Here is an 18,288-nt window from a genome sequence, read left to right as displayed (position 1 = left end):
CCTTTCTGCCTTCCCAGTTTTGACTCTTTTCATAGAATTACCTAAGCTCGGTCCCTGGATGACATACATTAATCAATGTGCATTATTTAAACGACTACATCAAATAAATTTTGATCCAGAAGAAACATATGGCTTAAGCCTCAAGGTGTCAGGGAAACCGAACTTAGTGTACTTTTTAAAAGTTTTATTGGGGGGGGGGCAGAGAGAGAGAGGGGGAACGGAGAATCAGAAGCGGGCTCTCCGCTAACAGCAGCGAGCCCAGTGCAGGGCTCGAACTCATGAACTGCGAGATCATGACCTGAACTGAAGTTGGACACTCAACCAACTGAGCCACCCAGGTGCCCCTAAACTTAGTGTACTCTCGTGTCTATAAGATAGGACTCATCATAGTACGTATTTAAGTCTTTATGAGAATTAGTATGCCTAACAGGAGTTAATATATGGAAGTCTTTGTTTTTATTAGTAGATTTAATTTTTTAGAACAGTTTTAGATCCACAAAAAAAGGAAACAGTATGGAATATATATACCTATATATCCTCCCCTCACCCTGCCTCAAGCTCAGTTTCTCCTTATTAACATTCTGCAGTAGTAGGTATATTTGTTAACAATCAATGAGCCCATATTGATACGTTATTAGTAACCAAAGTCTGTAGTTTATTTGGATTTCCTTAGTTTTTAGGTAATATCATTTTCGGTGTTAGGACCCAGCCAGGATACTCTATTGCACCCAGTAGTTGTGTCTCCTTAGGTTCCTTTTGCTGTGACAATTTCTCTGACTTTCATGTTTTTGATGACCTTGGCAGTTTTGAGGGATACCGGTCAGGTATACTGTAAAATGCCCCTCTCGTGAAATTTGTCTTTGGCACCTTTGAAGGCTTAAAAAAGTGTTGGCTATTAGTATTATTACTTCATATTCAGACTAAAATGTGGAGCAGAGGTGGGATGTTGGGGGGGAGGTAGTTTTGGTGGACGGTCAGTGTTTAAAAGAAAGATTTATTTTGAGGCTTGGTCATTTTATCAGTGCTGTAAAACTGGACAGATCTGGTTTGCCTACATCCACCCTTCCATCTGTCCATTCGATTCAGTAAATATTCACCAAGTCTATTGTAAGGGTAGACGTGTGTTAGATGTTGAGGACTGGATGACAAGGAAAACAAAAGTCTCCTCATGGAGTTTCTGGTTAAATACGGAGATAGTTAATAAGCAACTAAAGGAATAATCTGAAAGATAGCCTGTGACAAGCAAGGAGAATAAGACATTTGTATATTAAAGAATATCTCAGTAGGGGAGAGGAAGGAGGACTTTATTAGGCTACTTTATTAGGATGGTGTATTAGTTAGAGTCAGATCTGACTAGGAGGAACAGAAAACAAAAAACGGAGGCTTAAGCAAAATGGGAATTTCTTGGTCATGTTCAGGAAGTCAAGGAGGTGGTCCAGAGCCAATGTGGCAGCTCCATAGCGTCAGGACTCTCTCTCCTTCCCTCTTGTTGTTCTGCTGTGCATGGCTTCATTCCCAAGGATCATCTCATGGTCTAAGACAGTTTCTGGGGCTCCAGCCATCACATCTGAATTCCAGCCAGCATGAAGGTGAACAACACAGACAAGGGGACGGCCATTTTCCCATTTTTGCTTACTTCTTGCTGACCTAAACTTACCTGTAGCCTTACCTGGCCATTTTACCTAGTCTTTATCCAGGTGGCCAGATATACCAGTTAAACATCAGAAGTGTGTTTACTACAGGGGCGCCTGGGTAGCTCAGCCAAGCGTCCGTCTTCAGCTCAGGTCATGATTTCAGGGTTTGTGGGTTCGAGCCCCATATTGGCCTCTGTGCTGACAGCTCAGAGCCTGGAGCCCGCTTCAGATTCTGTCTCCCTCTCTTTCTGCCCCTCCCCCACTCATGCTTTGTCTCTCTCTTCCTCTCTGTCAAAAATAAACAAGTATTAAACAAAACAAAACAAAACAAAAAACCCAAAGAAGTGTTATGGCTATGGAACAGCAGTTGTAAATGCATCAGAATCACCTGCAAGGCTTGTTGAAACACAAGTTTCTCCTTCAGTAAGAGGCAAGAAATTGCATTTGTAGCAAGTTCCCACGTGTTGCTGCTACTGCTGGTCCAGGACCACCCTTTGAGAACCAGTCTCCTAGAAGATGGAGAGCGTGAGCATTTGGGGAGCAGTCTCTGATTTGGAGCGTAACTTGGACTTTGATCATTCACGTGTTTGTACTGAGACAGATTATGCTTTCTGAGGTCAAATGTCTTTAATGTGTCAAGTCTGGATAGCTATGCATAATTTAGTCATTTTTGTAAGAGCTTGGTGTTTTGGTTGTCTACTGCTATGGAACAAACTACCCCCAAACAAACTGAATTAATCCGCTTGTGATTTTGGAGGTCTGCAATTTGAGCAGGACTCATGGAGAAGACTTGTCTCTCTTCTCCATATGCGGGCCGGTTGTGACTAGGGCTGGAGGGTGCAGTACGGCTCCACTCACACAGCTGGGGCTGGGCGCCTTGGTGCTTCTCCAGGAGACTCTTTCTAGTAGTATAGGCTGAACAGGCTTACCTGGAGGCTTGGGGCTCCAAGAGGATGAGATGGAGATTCTAAGGCTTCTTAAGTCCTGAGCCTAGAAATCACACTGAGTCAGTCCCTCCTGCCAGATTCTGTCGGTCAGAGCGAGTCACAAAGCCAAAGCCAGCCAGATTCAAGGGGAGAGAGGAAGTAGACTCCAGCTCCTGCTGGGAACAAAGAGTGGCAAAGTCACCTCAAAAAAGAGCACGCGGTTGAGAGGGATTATTGTAACTGTCAGGTAATAGTCTGACATAATCGGGAATGAGGATGTCAATTTTATAATCGGAATCCCTTACACTTGTAACTATGAACATAGACCATTCATTGTATTTTATCCTTACCAGGACCAGGCACTTCCAAAATTTTTTGGTGCACCGCTAGAAAAGAAGTGTGGCAAGATCAACAAGAGGTAAAGAAATACTCTTTGTGGAGATGTGTTTAGAAACACACACACACACACACACACACACACACACACACACACACACACACAATGTATGGTATCATATTACAATCAGGATAGCAATTACTTTTTACAATCAGGATTGTAGAAAGTCTTGTTGGTTATTGTAAAAAGTTTTCCCACGCCTTTATAGATATAAAAGCTCAAACACGAGGAGAACGCGATTTGGAAATAAATTCATAAGTATTTTCCTGTTGGCCTTCTTTAGGCACATGGCTATTTTGATTGAAAGTTGTGATCTCAAGTTTTGAAAGTCAGCATTTAAAAAGTAATGTTCTCACACCCGTTCACTGTGAATTAATGCTCTAAAAGAGGTCAAGTTTACAGTATATTTTTATTTGTCGTATGATACAGGCTAAGGGTAAGAGCCTCTCCTCCCACCCCTAATGAAATCTCTACAGGTGCTTGAAATTTTATCAGGAGTGACTGTGTGCTCAGGCACTGCTCATCTTTGCCGGATTCTTACGTAGCAAATACTTCTGGGAGGGGAAGGGTGGACGTAAATGGCACTGGATTATGAATAATTTAGAGGAACAGTCTTCTCAGAGAATCCTGAGAGTCCTGGATGCCTTTGGAAGAAGGGGTTGCTGAAGGCAGGCGCTTGGCAGGATGGGGTGGGAGGGTGGAGATGGCTAAGATAGAGTTACCAAGCCCCAATTTCTCTGCCTCGAACAGACTGCTGCCTAGGTGGCATGCATTAGGCTCAGGTGATGTTAAAATAACCAATTCCGTACTGGCTTTTTATTGTGGAGAGAACATTTTGTTCCTATCATATGATATCATACATTCTTTGTGTGTGTGTGTGTGTGTGTGTGTGTGTGTGTGTGTGTGTGTGTGTGTGTGTTTCTAAACACATCTCCACAAAGAGTATTTCTTTACCTCTAAAATAACTCCAGCCTCCTGCTTTGAGGTCTTTCTCTTACAAGAACTTTCAGCTTTTGTGATTTTCCTTTGGCACGGAGTACCTCTTCCAGCCCTTCCTTCTCACCCTATTTTCCAAGGGCCAGCAGACAGTGCTGGCGTGCTCCTGGGCCTGTAAGGTTGCCGGCCCACTGTGGGAAAATTCCAGCTCGGGCGGGGACCATGCTGGTTGTTCACCAGGTGTTGAACGGACCACAGAGCGGAGCTGCCCCACAGCCTGTGCTTTCCTCGTTTGAATAGCAAGCTTATTTCCGTCTTTGATTTTCTGAAGGGCACTTGGTCTCTCCTTTTCATGTGTGCCTTGGCCCCGGGGAAAACTAATCCAACTCCGAAGCCCTGAAGAGTTACATTCGAGGGAGCTGCCTTTGTTCAGGGAGCTAACACAGTGTGATTTTATTATTCCCGCAGAAAGCCAGGGCCTGCTTGGCGGTTCAGATGAAAAGCTCTGTGACTAACAGGATTCTTTCTTCGTTTCTTTCTTTTTTTGGGTTACATTTCTCCCATTAGCTGCCAGGTTGTTTCACAACATTTCTCCGGGCTGAAGTGATTTATCACGCAGGGGGAAAGAGAAGTGGGGCCTGTCTGCTCTCCCTTTACCTCTTGCCAGCAGGGCTCCTGCTCCTGCAGGCGGGACAGGCCAACAGCCGTTACTTAGGTGGGGTGAGGCAAGAAAAGGAAACTTGACTCACAGCGGTTACCGATCTGGAGAAGGCCCGGGATATGGGGCAGTGAGCCAGTTGGGGTGCAGTCTGCCTCCTGGTTCTCCCTCCTGGAGCCAAAGGCTCTCGGAAGACAAGGCTTTGTTTTGCAGCCAAAGTCAAGATGGAGGTCCTTCTGCTGTGGTCCTGGGGATCTACTCCATACGGATTTTACAGTGCGCCAGAGGCTGCTGACCTGGAACCGGAGTGGCCAGGCATTCTATCTCTTTTAAGCCTCCGTTGCAGGCTTCCTCCCCGACCCCCTAAGCTGCTTGGCGGGATCCCAGGGGATACCCACAGGCTGTTGAAGGCTTCTCTTGTTGCAGTGTCCCGTCTTGCTCTCCTCAGTCACTCTTTTCTTCCCAACCGCTTCACGGAGACGAACATGTGTTTTTGAAAATAAGTGGCAGTCGGGCAAATCCAATTAGTAGCTTAGTGTCATGACAATAGCTGAAGAGCCAGGTGATAAAAGCCTCTCTAGTCTTGACAGCTTGCAGAGGTCCACCTGAAGACCAGGTAAGCCTTGGGCAAGGAATGAATTGGAGGAAGGCACTAATTTGCTAACAAGGTGGCCCAACAAGATGTCAACCAGTGCAGAACAAATGTAAATACGGTCCCTGCCCCCCCGCCCCCCATCCCACTTGGGGAAATCTGTGCTGATGAGTCCTCCAGCTTTCAGCCTCTGTGGGTGGGCTCCATCTAACCCCTAGAAGCACCGCAGTTTCTGAGCCGGTCCTGACGAGTAGAGAGTGTACCAGTGTTCTATAAAGGTGTAACCAGGAAAAGAGAGACCGTGCTGAGCAGTTGAAACAGAGGGAATTTAATGCACGTAACTGTTTATACAGGAGGGGAGGGGAGAGCTGAGAACCCAAAGAACAGTAACAGCTGAAAGCCACAGTTACTTCTAAACTGGAGGCCAACGGGGGGAGATGCTTGTTTACTAAAGCGGGGGAGGCATGAGGGTCGTGTGATGGAAAACCACCTTGGGTCTGTCTGGTGAAAGCCGGAGCCAGAGAGGAGATGCCAGAGACACTGCCTTCGGCAGAGAGAGAGAGGGGGGGGGGCAAAATACCCCGGGAAACACAGCTCACAAGGGTCAGTCTCCTGGGATCCAGCACAGAGCAGCAGAGATAAGGGCTGACCCAGGCAAGGAGGCTGTGTGTGCAGGTGGGGGGGGGGGAGAGGGGGGTAGGGAGACATCACGCGAGAGAGCGCTCCCACTCAGAATCGAGTCTTCCTGGGAGCAAAGCTTGTGTGTGCAGTACCAGAAATGACTCCTGGCTGCCATGAAATCTACCACTCCTGTCAGCGGCTAGTACGGGAGAGCGTAGTGGTCAAGAGAATTACTGTATATAGTTCTTGCTAGGAATGTGGGTCACATGGATGTATGCATTTATTCAAAAAGCACTGAACTATAATATTTAATTTACACCTCAATAAAACATAAAAATATACACACCTAAAGAACATCAGGCTCTGGAATCCCACTGTCTGTTTGCGAATAGCTAGCTCCAGACTGAATTGTGTCTCCTCCTTCCATCCCCCAAGTTCATATGCTGAAGCCTTAGCTCCCAATGTGACTGTACTTGGAGATAGGGCCTTTAAGAAGGTCACTAAGGTTAAATGAGTTTATAAGGGTGGGCCCCTAATCTGATAGGATGGGTGTCCTTATAAGAAGAGAGAGAGAGAGAGAGAGAGGGGTGCCTGGGTGGCTCAGTCGGTTAAGCGTCTGACTTCAGCTCAGGTCATGATCTCATGGTTTGTGGGTTTGAGCCCCGCATCAGGCTCTGTGTTGACAGCCTGGAGCCTGCTTCAGATTCTGTGTCTCCCTCTCTCTCCACCCCTCTGCTTGCCCTCTGTGTGTGTGTGTGTCTCTCTCTCTCAAAAATAAATGAACATTAAAAGAATTTTTTTAGTAAAAAAAAAAAAAAAAAAAAAGAAGAGAAAGAGAAGCCAGTGATCTTTCTCTTCCCCACATGAAAGAAAGGCTGTACGAGGGCGACAAGAAGGCAGCCGTCCGCAAGTCAGGAAGAGAGGCTTCACCAGAGAACAACTCTGCCAAGCACGGCCATCTTGCTCTTTGAGCCTCCAGAATGCCGAGGAAATGAATTTTTGTTCTGAAACCACCCAAGCCGTGGTGCTGTGCTGCAGCAGCCTGAGCCGACTAATACACTGGGCTGTGTGATTTTGAGCAAATCACACATCTGTCTACCTTAGGTTCTTCATCTGAAAAATGGAGATAATAAAAACTCCCTCCTCACGGGGTTTTTGGGAGAATGAAGCAAAATACGAGCACTCGCCATCCAGTAAGTATGCACCTGTAGCTCTTGCTGTTCAGACCCTTGAACTTCTGCCTCGGTATCCCTGCCTGGAATTCTGGGTCCCACCTATCATCAGGTGCTGTCTCCAGCCCCTTAGCCTCACACAAGATCTTGCTGCTCTCCCTGTGTCCTCCTCCTGGCCTCCTCCAGCCAACATTTGGGGTCCAGCTGGCATTGCTCAGAACTGTCACCTGCCTTTCTTTTTGCTGGCTGTGCTCCACTTGGTGACGCCATCTCCGCCCCGAGAGTGCCATGTCCTTACAATTACCCGCTTTGGTCCATTTACCTAGTGGCTTGTGGCTGAGCCAGCCGTATCAGTTTCTCATGACCCCTTCCTTTCTGGTCCTGGTTCCATCCCACCAGCCTGGGTGCTTAGGTTGGCCCAGCATACTGCTCACCTCCTTGAGTGATGCAGGCTACTTGTGCAGACGCTCAGGGCTGTGGCCGTTCTAGATTTTTCTGTCTAGAAATGCACTGGGCTGGAGAGGGGTGAGTGGATGAGCTTGCTTTTATTTGTATAGCAAACATGCTGTTTTGTTTGTTTGTTTGTTTAAAACTTACACTGTGGACTTACTAGGGTTGGGTTTTGGGGAAATGGAAACTATGTTTGTGGGGGGGGGGGGGGTTGGGGGCCGTAGTCAGAGGCAGATTGGATACAACTTCCCAGCCTCAGTCCCTTACTGGGCACGTTGTTGCTAGTTTTATGTGGTCTGGGAATCTGTGGTTGGCTGTCTGAGGTTTGCTGGGTCGTTTGTAAAGCAGGGGTTCTCAACTTTGTAATGAATCACGTCTATTAGTTTCCAGTTACCGCATATCTCAAATTATTTTAACGGCACAAAGCAACACACACTTATTAGCTCAGGGTTTCTGAAGTTTTTAGCCTCGTAAAATTACATAAATGGTACAAGCTGGTAAGAACAAGTTTAAGCATCGAGAAGATTATAAAGTAAACATGATGCGTGTGTCCCGAACCTACTCTGTTCCAACTCTCCGAGAGAAATGATGACCCAGTCTTACTAGTTACTGTCAGTACATCTATCCGCATTTTTTTGCATGCTTAGAGGAACATATGCTCACACACTACACTCCCTCTATTTTTTTTTTTTTTTTTTTTTAAACAAGGATGCGCTCATACTTCACTTAGGTGGGACTTCTGTTTGCAAGTGATAGAAACTCTACCTCGACCATTTGGGGCAAAAAGAGGAACTCACTGGCAGAAGAATTTAAACCACAGGACTCAGTCTCTTGGCCTTTTGTCTCTGCTTCTCTCAGACCAGCATTCTCCACAAGCTGGAACTCTGGTCACGAGAAGCTGCCTGGCTCCCCACTCCAGGCTTCCCGTGCAGAGGGCTTATCCCTCGCCCTCAGCTAAATAAAGCATTCCCAAGAAGGATGTTGATCGGTCATGAGTATCATTTAAGGTGTTTTTGGGGGGAACCTGTGTGGCTCAGTCGGTTAAGCATCTGACTTTGGCTCAGGTCATGATCTCTCAGTTTGTGAGTTTGAGCCCAGCGTCGGGCTCTGTGCTGACAGCTCAGAACCTGGAGCCTGCTTCAGATTCTGTGTCTCCCCCCTCTCTCTGCCCCTCCCATGCTCATGCTCTGTCTCTGTCTCTCAATAATAAATAAATGTTAAAAAAAAATTAAAGTACTTTTGGCTGCAAATAACAGAAACCCCAAGAGCGAGTGACTTAATAGGGGTTTATTCTTTTCATGGAACAAGATGTCTAGAGGTACACGGTTGTTCTTGTAGCCCAGTGATGCCATAGATCTGGGTCAGTATCCTGGCAATTCTCTTTGTCTTCCCCTCGGGGTTGCAAGGTGGGTACAGCAGCTGTAAACATCATGTTCTCATTTGACAGTGTCTTTTTTTTTTTTTTTAAAGTTTATTTATTTGGAGAGAGACTGAGACAGTGTGAGTCAGAGAGGGGCAGAGAGAGAGAGACAGCGAATCCCAAGTGGGCTCCGCGCTGTTAGCACGGAGCCTGATGTGGGGCTCGAACTCATGAAACCGAGAGATCATGAGCTGAGCCAAAACCAAGAGTCGAACTTAACTGAACTTAACTGACTGAGCCACCCAGGCAGCCCAGCTTCTCTCAAAAGCAAAACCTGAGACAAAGGCTTTTGTGATGGCAGGGAGATGATGGCAGGGAGCAGGGGTAAGGACTGAGGGAGTGAATCGGGGAAAGAGGGACAGCCAACAGAAGGATGCATTACTGACCTGCTGGCACCTCCCGAGGGGCTTATGAACTACATCTCAGGACTGTCTGCTGGGGGACAAAGAGGGAAACATTTTTCTATCCACAAGCTCCCTCCTCCCCTAACAAAACAATATGACAATAAATATATTTTCCAGTCAGCATATGTGTATGTGGTATACACAGTCCATAGCCACATCATCATACAGATGAACCACACTTACGTATTCTATTAATGGATATTTACACTGGTTTTATATCAAGTTGTCATAAACATTGAAAGGGGCTTCCCCTCCCCCCCCCCCCGCCCCCCGCCCTGCTCTGGTCCCAGAACCAAGGAACTTTTATAGCAATATTTCATCTTGCCAAAACATAACTAATTCACACTAACCTATTCAGGGCAAAAATAGAAAAGAGGTAAAAATAGCTTCTAAGTAGCCAAATAGGTGTCAAAGAGTCACAAATTCCAGCTGGAATGGGCAGTCGTGTGTGTGATGTCACTCCAGCTTGGGCTGAAATCTCACGTACTTGTAAGAGACAGCTTTGTTAGCCTGTCCAATCTCACTTTGCTTACAGTTCTAACTAGCTTGGTATCCTAGTCACTATTTCCACAAATGACAAGGGGAAGGAAGCCACTCAAGGAAGCCACACTGCCAGCTCAAACCAGAAGGGGGACCACAGACGGCAGCAAAAACAACACAGCAGAAACAACAACCCAAAACCTTTTTTTAAAAATGTCCCAAACATGCAAAAGAATACTGGTATTTTACTGACTCTGTGGAACAGGAGAAGAACGGAGGTTCACAGCCAGAAAGAATTGTCGCAATCACGTTCGGAGTGCTCTTTCCAAGGCGTGGAGATGAAGGATTTGTTTTTTGCTGTTGTATCTTTTCACGCAGTGTTGATTCAGTACCATTGTTCTTGTTGCGCAATATTTTGGAGAGATTTCCCAATATGTAGGTTTCGAATGATGAAGACGTTGATTCTAAAATCTCTGGGGAACATCACTGTCCAAACAACTGGTTTCCATGGAGTTTTAGCCGAGAAGTTTCATCCAGCAAATTGGTTGGGTAACCACAGAGAATGATTTCTCTGCCTCTCTGCACGAGGGGGTGATGCTGACCAGACTTTGCCTGTAAACCAGGGCGGTGGTGCTCCATTTCGTGAGTACGCGGGGACAGTCACCGGCCATCCTTGCACAGTGATGGGTTAAGGCAGGTAAGCAAGTGTTGAGACTTTTATCCATCCTCCTAGAAAATTTCCAGAAATGTTAGAGGTGAGCTGGAATGGAGGGGGCAAGAAAATAATCTGTCTCCAGGAAGAAAGGAATTTGGGAACTTTTTCTGCAAAAGTTCTATATATAACAAAATGTCACTCATTTCTTGCTCAGTTTGTCTAATTAGGAAATGGTTATATCCCAGCTGTGGCATCAGTTAACCAGGATATTAGTGGCTTCGTGAGTGTGTGTGCATGTGTGTGCCCCCAGTGCTCCCTTGAAATTTAGTTAATAGCATTGACTAGAGAATTTTTTTGCTTTGTTCCAGAATCTTGTTACTTATTATTGTTATTAATGTTACCACTCCATTTTGGCCATTCACTTCTTGCCCAGTATTTCTTCCTCTGTTCTTCCTGGGTGTTTTGTTTTGTTTTACATGTTGTGGTAGACCAAATAAGGGCCCCCTGCAAAGGTATTCCTGCCCAGAAATGGTGTGTATGTTTCACTACCTGGCAAGAGGAATGGAGGCTGCAGATGGAATTAAACTTGCTCATCAGCTGGCCTTAAAATAATGAGATTATGCTGGATTATCTGGTGGGCCAATGTAATCATGGGATTCTTTTACAGGGCAAGGCAGAGGCAAAAAAAAACAAAACAAACAAACAAAAAAAAACCACACAAAACAAAACAAAACTCAGAAACAGGGAAATGGCACTGTGAGGAAGGCCTCCCACGGATGACTTTGAAGGGAGCCACAAGCTAAGGCATGCGCAGCCTCTGGAAGTGGAAAAGGGGAGAAAAATAGATTCTTTTCTAGAGTCTCCAGAAAGGAATGTAGCCTTGCTGACACCTTGGTTAGTCCAGGGAGACCCATTTGGAACTTCTGACTTCCCGAACTCTGAGATAATCAATTTCCGTTCTCTTAAGCCACCGTGTTTGTGGTAATTTATTCCGGCGGCAATAGAAAAAAATGAAAGCATGTGTTTATAAATTACATTTAAGACGTATTTATGAAGTGTTTGCTGTGTGCTCAACGTTGTGCATGGGGAGAAGATACAAAAGTAACGGAAATGTTGTCACACCTTCTCACAAGTGATTGGTATTTCAGAGGATGAAATAAAGTTTAATTCTGTTATACACACTATTAGCTATCATTATGTAATGCTCATAGTTGCATAGGCAACGTGATTGATCTAATCATCCATGTTTCTTGGTGCCTTTTCTGTGCCAGGCACTGTGTGTGCAATAAGGGAGATACAGTGCTGAACAGATACAGTTACTTAATATGACCAGGAAGAATTGTTCATTTCTGCTACAACCCAGTCTGCTCCTCCTGCAATCTTTTTCCTAATCTCCCAGTTCCTCAAACTCCAGATCTACAAAATCATTGGAGCAGAGGTTTTCAACCAGTGGTGTATGTGATTGCTGTGGTGGACGTGAAGGGGCAGGTGAAAATACAATGCCTAGCCCTGCCCCTGGAGATTCGGACCCAGTAGTCTGAAGAAGCATTGGGCTATAGGTTTTTTGGTAAAAGCTCCCAATGTAATTATTTACCTTGTTTTAGAGAGTGAGATAAATAGAGCACTAATGGGCTACAAAAGAAATTACATGTTAAATATTTTTTAAATGTTTATTTTTGAGAGAGAAACAGAGAGATAGAGAGAGAGAGAGAGCGAGCAGGAGAGGGACAGAGAGAGAGGGAGACAGAGGTTCCAAAGCAGGCTCTGCACCAACAGCAGAGAGCCTAACGTGGGGCCTGAACTCATGAATCGTGAGCCAAAGTCGGGCGCTTAACCGACTGAGCCACCCCGGCACCCCTTGTCTTTTATTATCATATAGGTGGTGTCATGTTATTTAATTACAATGTAATATGATTATAAATTAACAACAAGAGAGTCACTCAAAATCTATACATTTGGGAATTAAAGCACATTCCTAAGTAATTCAGTTTTTGGATAAAAGAGGGAGTCAGGGGGCGCCTGGGTGGCTCAGTTGGTTAAGCGTCAGGCTTGGGCTCAGGTCATGATCTCGCGGTCCGTGAGTTCGAGTCCCGCGTCAGGCGCTGTGCTGGCAGCTCAGAGCCTGGAGCCTGTTTCGAATTCTGTGTCTCCCTCTCCCTCTGCCCTTCCCCTATTCACGCTCTGTCTCTCTCTGTCTCAAAAGTAAATAAACGTTAAAAAAAAATTTAAAAAAAAAAAGAGGGAGTCAGGGTAAAATCGCAAAATATTCAGAATGAAACCACAAGGAAAGTAGCAGGTATCAAAACCGTAGAAAGCAGCCCACGTGGCATTCAGAGAGAAATTTCTCGCCCGAAGGTTATTAGAAAACAAGAAAGATTGAACATCAAGTACCCAGCTTAAAAAGATACAAAAGAAACAACAACAACAAAATCCCGAAGAACGGACGAGTTTGCAGACGTTTAAATACAGAAGCAAAATTAATGAAGCAAAATGATCTTAGTGGAATTAAGAAGACCCCAAATTTGTTCTTTAAAAAAAAAAAATGAGTGAAACAAACTTCGGTTTTAATAAATAAATGGTATTCGTAGTGACAGCAGCGACAGTGGTAGTAATAATTCAGAAACGTGTATATGATGCTCGGTGTCAGACATTTATTCCCCGCTAGGCATGCATGTGCTTCCTTACGTTTCTGGGCCCTCTCATCCGTGAGTCAAATGCTGGCCCTTGAACTGTCAGCAGAGTAGCAGATGTGCTGGTCAGAGCCTGTGTGGGATCCTGTCGCTCTGTTCTTTCCGCTCCCGGTGCTGCTGTGAGCTTGCCGGCCAGGTGCCGAGATAGTGAAGCAGCCTGGATGACTGTGTCCCCAAAGAAGGACGGGTACTCTGGGGAGTTGTTCAGTTGACATAGCACTCTGTGGGAGCAAGAAATGTAACTTTCCTGGGCGAAGTCACTGGCTCACGTTTTAATGCAGCATAGCCTGTCTCCTCCTGACTGAGCCCCGTTTCATAGAATGTGTGCGTTCTAGAGTACCTCTCGGTCATTAGATAGATAAACACCTACAACTTGGTCAATGTATTGTGAAAGTGTAGCTGCAGGAAGAGAGTGGAAAAGGAAGGAGCTGAACTCTTCAGAGTTTGTTAATTTTCCTGCTCATTGCCAGACAAATATGGCTGAAGTCCCAATCATTTACCGAGACCTACTGGCCCAGGTTGTTTGTGTCCACAAACATACATACACCTCAGAGCCTGTAGTAGGGAAGGGTTTCCAGATTTCTTCACTGTCTTCTGTTTAGAATATTGCTTTGAATTTGTTCATGTACTGTTGCTTTAGAAAGATAGTAAGACTCGCCATCAGCTCCTTTTTTGAATGTCTAATTCCGATAGGCTATTAATGTGATTTATCGCAATGAACTCGTTACAGCATTTTCCACCAAAATGAGAAACTGGAAATAAAACACAACTGACGGGTCCCTGCATTAGGTGACTTGTAACTGAATTTGATCTGATTTCAATGCTAATTCTCATGTTCAGAATGCAAAAGGGCAAGCCACTCATTCACATTCATTGAGACGCTAGTTCCGTATTATTTGTGTAAGTACGTTTGAAAGTCTCATATTTCTGAAATGTACGGAATATTGAAGCATGCAGTGGTTTGGCATATGAAGTCAGCGTGTCTGAGTTCATATCCTAACCCTAGCACCTTACTAGCTGGGTGAACATGGGCATTATTAAATCATTATTAAACTGAGACTCAGTTTCCCCTTCTGTAAAGTGGGAGCGACAATAGTTACCACCTCAAGGAGTTATGGTGGGGGTTAGAGGTGACCCTCCACGTAAACTGCTCAGTAGGTGTTGTTGTGGATGCTGGTGGTGGGGTGGTGACGCTTATGACCGGGCAGGTTTGAGAGTAGTCCGGTCACACGGGGCTGGCCCTCAGGAGCAGCTCTGCCTCTTACTGGCTGGGCATCTTTGAGGAACGTACCCTCTCTCATTTTCCATTTTCTCACACATGAATGAGGATGATTATAGTTATCTGGTACACCTGTTGGGAAGATGGAATCAAATAGAGTATTAAAAATAGTGTTTAGCAAAGAGATGGGTACACAAGGCACTTAAGAAATGATAGCTATTATTATGAAAACCGAAAATTGGAAAACTGCTATTTAGTTTACCTATATGGTACAGATATCATTCAAACTAATATTCCCTCTTACCATGACCTTCCACTCCTTCCTGTGGCATTAAACATCGCGATTATTATTTTCTGAATTACAGGTTAGATTCTGATACCAAGAGTTCCAATATGCTATCTGATTTTTTTTGTTTTTATATTTTTTTAATACCTACGTTTCATGAAGTTTCATACTTGGAAATTTGAAAATCTTTTTATTGTCGTGATACAGACTTGACTTGTCCCCACTGGGTTTCACTTGCAGTCCACGTTTTTTGCTTTTCCTCTTTTTTTTCCTTCCTTCCTTTTCCCCTCAGTCTTCCTTCTAATCTTTCATCTTTGACTTCTTCCCTTTCTTCTTTATAATTAGAGACACGTCCCCACTATAATCCTGGAAACTCCCTGTAACACGAAGGACTAGATCTGTTCTGTGGAACAGCAACACCGAGAAAGCAACCTCAAGTGAACGCTGACCTTTTTGGGTACCATATGTCTATTTAATGATCATCTACTCTGCCACACAGAGGCTACTATGGAGCCTATGTTTTTTGCTCTCATTTCTGCCTAAACTTGACATTCTTCCAATGCACTGTTAATTTCAGGTTGCGAACGTTGGATACTTTTTTAACCTATGCTTCTTTCTTCGATGCTACTATAAACCTATTAGCCTTCAATTGTCTCTTGCTTACTAATTTTAAGTCTTTAAAGAAGATGACGCAACCAAATCTAGTTTTGCAAAGTACCTCAACAATATAAAAAGGTATTATTGCTTTTGGGTCAAGTCCTGGCCACGCAGGGAAAGTGTTCCAGGCAAAGCCAACAATTTCTTCCTCAGTTGCCAAGACTATATCCATTTGTTTATTGGCACCAAGTTGTGGGTGAAGCTGAGTTATCTAGATTGCCTCCAATAAAGAAGATTCTCACTTTCTGAAAACGGTATGTTTCATTTCTGGAGAGGAGCAAGTACCAATGGTGTTGATGCTACTGTTAATATTAACAGGTATCGTGTGGGGCTTATTGCCTTTTCTCTGAAGAAGGGAAGGTCATTTTGAGGTTCTGGGAACTGTGCAGGGAATCCTTTCTCCAGGCACATCTGACAAGGCTCTTGGGAGAACAAGGGTGGGAGAAGCAGGAGCAGATTTGTGGTCAAGGGGGCAGAGTTGTGCCCATCCATTTTGGGGGGGCAAGATGGCATAATGGGGAAGAGCCCAGGCTCTGGAGGCAGACCTAGCCCGCTTCAAGAGCCAGCTTTACTGTTTGTTAGTTGTGTATAACCTTGTATAATTGTCTAACTTCACCAAGCTTTGGTTTCTTCATCAATTATTTATTTTTTTTAATGATTTATTTTTTAAAAAGTTTTATTTTATTTATTTTGACACAGAAAGAAAGCAGGGGAGGGGCAGAGAGAGAGAGAGAGAGAGAGAGAGGGAGAGAATCCCATGCAGGCTCCTCACTGTCAGTACAGAGCTTGACATGGGGCTCGAACCTCGAACTCAACAAACCATGAGATCATGACCTGAGCTGAAAACAAGAGTCAGACACTTAACCGACTGAACCACCCAAGCGCCCCTCTTCATCAGTTAAATAAAAGCAATAATGGTGGCTTTCCTTCAGGGCTGTGGTGAGGATTGAGAGAGAGCATGCATGGAAACCATTCAACACCGGGCCAGGCACATGTTGAGCTCCGTAAATGTTTAGTATCGTCATGGCTGGTTTTAGAATTACTATTATGTTACCATCCTTACTAAATTCTACAATTTAATAATTTAGGTGAGGGATGAGGGGTTTTTGCCTCTTCCAATCAGTCGTGTGATCCTTGACTTCCACCCCTGGCTTTAAAACAGGAATGGCTTATTTCTGCTCATGTGTTTTGTTTTTGTTTTTTTCTGTTTGTTTGACTATAAAGAGGATAAATCATCATCTGTCCTTCCTTCCCACTCTTTTTCTTATCCATTTGAATACAATAAAACACCTTGCCTAATGTGGGTTTTGCGCTAAGCCACATAGACATCAGAGAAATGTGGTCGCTTGCTCCTGCCATTTGAAATGGGGATTTGGCTACAGTGAATCCCTGCTGATGAGAGAGAGTTCTAGAGGTCTCAGGGCCCTGACTGTTTGGGTCTGAAGGACTCGGGCTCTCGCTACCTCTAGGGGTGATTTCATTTTCGGAGCCTAGGGACTCTGATGGGCTGTTTTTGGTCTGGTGTCAGGGGACTCTGCAGACATCTGCGTGACCTTCCCAAAGGCCTCTTCCTCCCTGATTAGCACGTGCTGGGGTGTAAGGTGAGTGTCATCTCAGTCCTCCCTGGCCTTTGTCAGCTGCATGGATGCTGGGAGCCTCCGGCTGAAACGGAGAGGTGGCCAGGAAACAAAGGTCTGACAATAGACGGGGCAAGGTCAGTAGTGAAGCTGCAAGGCTGAAATCATAATGTGTGCACCGGGATCTTTTTGGCTTAAGTGACCTGTGGTTGCCATATCACTTCATTTTGGTTTTATGAATATATTTCTTTACTTACAGAGTGATTTCACATTGAGTAGAAAAATTCACTCTTTTCCTCCCTGTGTTTTCCTTTACTGTTACATGCCTATCACATTTGCAATGCCTCTGACACATCGATCACCAGATATGTGACCCCCACCAAGCAATTCTCTGACACCAGTGGGTGTTCTACAGTTCGACTTAATTCTGACATTACTTACCTGGAATTAGGGTCAGATCCCACAGGTCAACAGTTCGGTCAGGAAACGCAGATTGTAGGTCCCCAGGCTACCCACAACTTCTATCCAATTGACCATTGAAGTTCTTACGGCCTCTTCCTCAGGTTTGATTAGTTTTACTAGAGCGGTTCACAGAACTCAGGGAAACACTTATGCTTAGCAGTTTATTGAAGGATCTGATGAAGGAAACAGGTGAAGAGCCGGGTGAAGAGATACATAAGGTAAGGTCTGGGAGGGTCCCAAGCTTGTGTCCCCATGGAGTTGGGGTGTGTCACCCTCCAGTACATGGATGCGTTCACTAGCCTCGAAGCTGCCTGAACCCCATTACATGGGGATTTCATGATGATTTCATGAGACACGATCAGTGATTAGCTACATTTCTAGCCCTTCTCCCTCCTCAAGAGAATGGAGGGTGGGGGGGTGTGGAGCTGAAAATTCCAAGCTTCTAATCATGGCCTAGTCTCTCCTGTGACTACCTTTCATCGAGGAGACATCCAGGAGCCCACCCGGATTCACCTTATTAGAACACAAGACATCCCTATCACCTAGGAAGTTACAAAGGACCTCTGTGCCAGTAATTGGGGGGCAGAGACCAATATGTATTTTCCATTACCTTACATGCACACATCAACTGGTATGATCGTCACAATGACCTTATTTATTTATTTATTTTAATATCAAATTTATTGTCAAATTGGTTTCCATACAACACCCAGTGCTCATCCCAACAGGTGCCCTCCTCAATGCCCATCACCCACTTTCCCATCCCTCCCGCCCCCCATCAACCCTCAGTGTATTCTCAGTTTTTAAGAGTCTCTTATGGTTTGGCTCCCTCCCTCTCTAACTTTATTTTTTTCTTTCCCCTCCCGCATGGGTTCCTGTCAAGTTTCTCAGGATCCACATAAGAGTGAAAACATATGGTATCTGTCTTTCTCTGTATGACTTATTTCACTTAGCTTAACGCTCTCCAGTTCCATCCACGTTGCTACAAAGGGCCATATTTCATTCTTTCTCATTGCCACGTAGTATTTCATTGGGTATATAAACCACAATTT

At 44.8% G+C, this 18,288-nt stretch overlaps 1 long non-coding RNA gene across 4 annotated transcripts in view; it reads left to right on the top strand.

The window, feature by feature from the left end:
- LOC147578646 (uncharacterized) overlaps window positions 1–18,288 on the top strand; it is a 75,028-nt gene that overhangs the window by 19,443 nt on the left and 37,297 nt on the right. The window contains exon 1 of one of the 4 annotated variants that reach the window (XR_015255482.1): window positions 8,091–10,387. The exons of 2 other annotated variants lie outside the window; for them this stretch is intronic. This is a non-coding gene — a long non-coding RNA (uncharacterized LOC147578646). Of the gene's footprint in view, window positions 1–8,090; window positions 10,388–18,288 lie in introns of those variants that run through there. One more of the 4 variants, XR_015255484.1, reaches the window with a different exon arrangement.

The sequence above is a fragment of the Puma concolor genome, chromosome C1, assembly GCF_028749965.1.
Source record: "Puma concolor isolate L17-30 chromosome C1, mPumCon1.1.hap2, whole genome shotgun sequence".
In the NCBI taxonomy this organism is placed as follows: domain Eukaryota; kingdom Metazoa; phylum Chordata; class Mammalia; order Carnivora; family Felidae; genus Puma; species Puma concolor.
The sequence above is the reverse complement of the archived record's forward strand: the minus strand, read 5'-3'. Positions and strand labels throughout refer to the sequence as shown.